Source organism: Triticum dicoccoides, chromosome 2A, assembly GCF_002162155.2.
Source record: "Triticum dicoccoides isolate Atlit2015 ecotype Zavitan chromosome 2A, WEW_v2.0, whole genome shotgun sequence".
NCBI classification, from domain to species: domain Eukaryota; kingdom Viridiplantae; phylum Streptophyta; class Magnoliopsida; order Poales; family Poaceae; genus Triticum; species Triticum dicoccoides.
Genome location: NC_041382.1, coordinates 661,400,492 through 661,406,742, shown reverse-complemented (window position 1 = coordinate 661,406,742; position 6,251 = coordinate 661,400,492).

The following is a 6,251-nucleotide window of genomic DNA, read 5'->3' as shown; positions in this document are numbered from 1 at the left end:
GAGGGGCCAATAGCTTGCTGGGAGCAGAGGCCACGGGGGCCATGGCAGCAGGATCCAGGTCCCCTTGGACTGGATGCAGGGACCTGCATGGTACAACGCAGGGAGGTGAAGCAGCTAGCCATTGGAGGGGCCTGAGGTGGCAAGCGGTGGTGTCGGAGTGGTCGCCGCCACATGCAACGATAGGCTCCCACCAGCGGCCGGCTCGGCCGCCATATCAGGACCTGGCAGGGGCGGACGCGACGGCAGACGGACAGTGGAGGCGTCGGCCAGAGGAGCGGAGGGTGGTGGGGTGGTGGGGTCGAAGATGGCATTGTGGTGGGGTCGGCGGGGTGAGGGGCCCATCGGCCACCCACAGGCGGGTCGGACCTACGAAGAGCAAGTGCGGCGGCGGAAGCTTCGGTCATGGTGCGTGCGTCACTACCCAAAGATGCAGCCGCTAGCTTGGGAGAGAGTGTCACCAGGGGCGTCACCAAGAGCCCACCAACCCCAACGGCAGTAGCAGAGTCGCGGACAACCGTCGGCGGCGGCAGGAGCGTGGAGACCTGATCTAGATCCCCCCGATCCTGACTGAAAGGGCAAGGGACGCAGGCTCCAGATCCTCCCGATCTGGACTGGGAGACCTGATCTGGGGGCGGCAACGCGGCCAGCGGCGGAGGCAACGCGCCCGAGGCGGCTCTAGCCAGCAGGGGAGCAGCAGCAGCGATGGACGGCGGGGCCAGAGTGACCGCCGCCGTGAGTGACGCAATGGGTTGCGAGAGCGCTCCCATTTCTTTTCCTAGTATAAGAGACTGATTTGGCTTGTGACATAAAATCATGAATTTACAAAAACTATTACTCCCTCCGATCCATATTACTTGTTGCAACTTTAGTACAAACTTTGTACTAAAGTTGCGACAAGTAATATGGATCGGAGGGAGTAGTGTACTTATGTGAACAATAATCAAAGTTTCACAATGAAAACCATCCTTGTGTCTAAAGAGTCGTCCACATGGGTAAACAGCTTGTGATTGGAACTGAGTTAGCGTGACATATGCCTTCACACCATATGAGAAATTAATGTAATTTCCTTGTGGAAGACAAAATAAGAGCATTGCAACAAAAAAAGAGTTTGGTGGTTGGTGCAATGCGCCTGTCAGCAAAGGAATGTTTAGGTTGAAAACTGCAAGATCCGCTACTGCGCTATCATTCTGTTCCACACGGCCGGCCGTACATAAGAAAAAGTTTCGGCGTTTCCCCGTCATCGCCCTGCAGGCGGCCATTGGTGGTTACTGGTCGCTCGCTAGCTTTGATTATTGCGTGGAAGCCCCTCCGTACTGCGTCGTCGTGTTGACGACGGTGACGCCGGCGGCGACAGGGACAGCTACCGTGAAAGCTCAAGATCGCCCATAAAAGTGGCTGCGATCTTCCAATGATTCTTGGCAGGAAAGGCTGTGATGTGTGGTGACTGATGAGCCGTGGCACTCGCCATCAGCCTTTACTTTTGTCTACGTGTGCTTGATGTTCCATGTTGCCAACAGAGGATACGTCAAAGATAAAGATTGTCAAAGCTACAACTGTTTTCCTAGGATAATAGAGGTTAGGTATTTTGACTAGGTTAACGCAAAGTACTATTATTCTTTAGGGTTTCCTTCGTTCGATTAAAGGATTTATGACATATTCAAATCAAACAAGTCATGTACAAAGAAATTGTCAAACTATATTTTGAATCATGGCGTTGCAAACTATATGGGGAAAAATCATCCTCCTTCACTACATTTCTACTGTCCCCAACCTAAAAGACTCCTATGTTTTTATGGTGCAGTCTCAGACATCATTTATGTCTCTAGTACTCCCGCCGTCCGGAAATGCTCGTCCTATAAATGGATAAAATAGATGTATTTATAACTAAAATAAGTCTACATACAATCATTTCTAGGACAAGTATTTTCGGACGGATGGAGTATAGTATTAGAGATGGCATGGCATCGTAGTCTAGTTGTTTACCTTGATGTTTTGATAATCCTGCAAAAGAAGAAGATCATTGTAACCTCCTAATTTTGTTGGTACTCCCTCTAATATAAAACCGGGTGATGCCTCGTGCATTGCTGCAAGAATTGGTTGTAATAAATTTCAATGAGATTTGATTGTGTTAAACATGAATATTTGAATTAATAATATATGAATTAACACTAAAAATGCATGTCGTATATCCTATTTGATTATTGTATACTTGAAAATATTTATTAAATATAAGTAGTGTAATATGATGGAAAACTTGTCCATGTATGTTGTGATAAACCTTTGATGAGGTGGCATATATGGTGAGGTGGGATGTGTGCATGTTGAGATAAATATAAGTGGTGGGGATCAAATAATAATGGAAAAAAATATTTGATGTGGGCCTCTAATGAGGTGACATGTGTGCATGTTGAGACAAACTACTTAGATATGTGCATATTAGTTTTGCTCTAAATCAAATTATGTAGAGTTTGAGCAAGTTTATAAAAAGAAATATCAGCATCTACAAAACGAAACTTGGTCAAACTTTGTCCTAATGCACATTTGGTTATGTATATGTTGATATAGTTCGCTATAAATTTGATTAAAATTTACCAAATTTGACGTTGGACAAAACTAATATACAGTGCATTTTACAATTTAAATAGTACAAAGGTATTTCCATTGTGGAAATCAATACCAACTTGGTGGCTATTTGTTTACATCACTATTGCTTCTAGCGAACTCGAATCGCAACGCCATTTTCCCTAGCCGCGCCTGATCTGGCATACTCACTTTGGCCCATTTCATCCTCCTCCTCCTCCAATTATCTTTCATCCTCTTCCCCCGTCCGCACCTAGACCGTTTGCTTTAGTCACACTGTAATCCCAAATTGGAGCGGGAAGCCAAGGAAGTTTCTACCTGACATGACTGCAGATCAATCATCCGCCCTGGTTGGTATTATCTTAGTCGTGTCAGTGTGTGACTATGTATTTTTACCTACTATACTCTGTAAAGAAATATAAGAGTGTTTAGTGTTTGTGTGTAGCATTCATATGCATATTAAGTTTCTTAACTTATGCAGAAGATGGTTGTGACTTGTGTGCCTTTGGTGCAACATTTGTAGTTGATAAAACGTCATTTATCAATCAAAGAGAAAAGGTCACTACCGTGACTCTCGTGCAAGAATAAATTGGTAATACGTGCAAAACCCAGGCTATGCAGGGTCGGTCGACCGAGCTGGCCATTGGCCACATGGCACGCGCGCTCTACAGGATGGAGTAGTTCACAGGAGGACAGCGACTGGAAAGCTGTTACTAGCATCCAAGCACACGCATCAAGAGGAGGCGCACATTCACATAGGATTCGTCCTTCCTTTCCTTCCTCCGCCCGCCGGGGAAGTAGCGTCAATGGCACCCGTGACTACTGACCGTGGGCGATATTATGCAAGTCTCGTGGGGGGAGGTTCTCCCCCGGACGGGCCAAACAGGCCGAGACACCGCTAGAGACAAGCGACATCGCGTCCCAACCAATCTCGATGCCTAAAGAAGTCCTCTGATTTGCAATCGCAGCGTACTCCATTGCCCTTTTTTCTCTATAAAATCTATAGGCCTGCTGCCTCTCATACTATAGGGTTTGATGGCGCAGCGCTGTGTCGGTCATGAGAAAGATACTGGACTGTCATGTTCTCGGCTCTCGGGAGGGAGAGCTGATCAGAGTATCAGAGAGAAAGGTCGCAGGAGTTCCCAGGTTACGGACGTGAATATGGTTGGGTTTTTGCGACGGAGCATCTTTGCTCCTGCGCGCGGCATACGCACGTCCGTCCCACGGTTGACGAGAGACCACGGGACGATTAGGGGAAGGGCAAAGATTCTCTGGTCTGCGGGGGAGTACCGATAAACATTCAGAGTTGATTACAGATAAATCGTCAGGGTTCAGATATTCAGGCCACATGCATCCATGCATGCCTCGTACAGTACATACTAGTATGTACGTTGGAGTGAAAGTAAGAAATGAAACACTTGCTTGCTGCTTTGACATCTGCATGTGCACGTGCATGCATCTCAGATTACTACGTACGTACGTGTATACTTATACTACAGTTGGATTTGGTGCGTTGATTTGATCAATGAAACTACCAGAGCAGCTCGACAGCGCGGCCACTGCATGCGTGGAAAACCTCGGCAGAAGCTGTGCGCACCTTCACTGTGTTGTTTCTTTTGCCTAGAAGCATCACGCACACCTTCCAGTAGGACCTGAATGATGTGCAGAAAATAACAAAACAAGTTTACAAGTATAGCCGAAATTTCCTTAAGTTCTTTTCTCCTGTGATTTGCTGATGCGTCCTTGTGTTCTGTAATTGTGTAAAAAAGTCTCATCTTTGTTATGTACTTTTATTTAACTCGGCTCATTTTTCTCTGTGTTGTACTCCTAAAATTTGGCAAGTTTCAAGTTCTGACTTAGAGTGCTCATTCATGTTCTCTTTTTTGTTAGCTTTTAGTTAGCTGAATTGAAGAAGCTAGTAAGCCTGCAGCGGCCGGGATGATCTTGAGGAGACATGATGAAAGAGTTATTTTTGTAGTGTGCCAGTGTTTATTTAACTACAATGATGCTTTGGAGGCAGAGTTGCATGCGCTAATGCAAGGTATGGCGGTGGCGGTGCAGCATGGCAATGATCCTATCATGGTTCAATCGAACTCCTCGGAGGCATTGACGGCCCTAACCGGTGATAATCTGTCCCGATCAGCATACTGGCATTTGGTAGCTGAGATTAAGCGTCTAATGGTAGATTGTGAGTTTATTTCATGGAAACTTATGCGTAAGCAAAACAAGGTAGCAGATCAGTTGGCATTGTATAGTCATATGAAGAGTATTGTTGTATGGCTAGATCGTGGGCCACCATGTATTGAGGAGTTGGTGCCTCTCAATTATAACACTATTCATATGGAATAAAACTCTTTTATCCCCGCAAAAAGGAAACTAGTAAGCCTGAAGAACTGCACAGATTGACATTTATACATCCTGAATATATGACCAAGCAATCTCGCTGATTCATGTGTACTAGTCTGCTCATTCATGTAATATAAATATATTTTATAATAAATATGTTTTCTAAGTCCGCGGAAATGTTTGCCATCTATGTTAACCTCCGGTGGAGATTTTGGTTTGTGTTGTATCATATGTGGGCACTGTACTTCAATCTAGACTTACGTGCCTTTATGTTAAATTGTCTTGCATCTTAAATTTCGTATTGCCATGTTTTATAAATTATGTGGGTATGCAGCAGCCCACATAATACAACATACATTATGTGAGCTGCACACTTAATCCCACTTAAATAAGTGAACATATGTGGCACGAAGTACTTCTTAAAAAAAAATGGCACGAAGTGGGACACCCGCTGGTTGTCCCACCTACAGGCTGAGACGGAGAGTTATCAGCAAAAGAAAAACTGAGCTAGACAGGTGAGAAGGTATCTGCATTTTTGGGGGAGTTCGAGCAAAGGGTCTGGTCGATGTTCTCGTCGAGACATGACGACATCGGTCAGTGCCTAGCTGAGAGCCCATAGCCCTAAGTTGTGGACTAGAGTTTCCAGGGAACACGGTACTCCCTCCGGTCCTTTTTATTCTGCATATTAGAATTCTCTGAAGTCAAACTTCATAAAGTTTAACCGTATTTATATGAAAAATTATCAACATCTGCCATGTTAAATTTATACAATATGAAACTTTAAGTCATGACACATCTATTGATATTGATTTTATATTGTGAATGTTGATACTTTTTTTTATAAAGTTGGTCAAACTTTACGAGACTTGACTTCAGTCAAATCTTATATGCGAACTAAAAAGAACCAGAACGAGTAGAAAGCTAAGCACAGTGCTACTGCAGTGAAGTCAGTCTACACTTTTCTCTACTCTTATAAAAAACCGAGTTGGTGATGATGGTGTGCCTACCATTTTCCAATATAGACCGTTCGATCTATATCTGACGCATAGAAAGCAAACAATGATAATTTTGCAAAAAAATACTCGCACCTCTCTTCACATTTGCAGATAAGGCCTCCCCTCGTTCATCCTTATCTTCCACAACCTCATTGTTGTGCAATTAAAAAAATGAAGCCTCTCGAACAATCTGGCATGGTTGCCGCTGCCAGCGTAGTCCATCCCCATGTCTCCTCCTCACCTTATCTCGTCTCTTTCTTGAGATATCATTAGTTTTTACACATGAGATTACTCCCGCATGGGTCAATCACAAAACATGTTTTGTAAAAA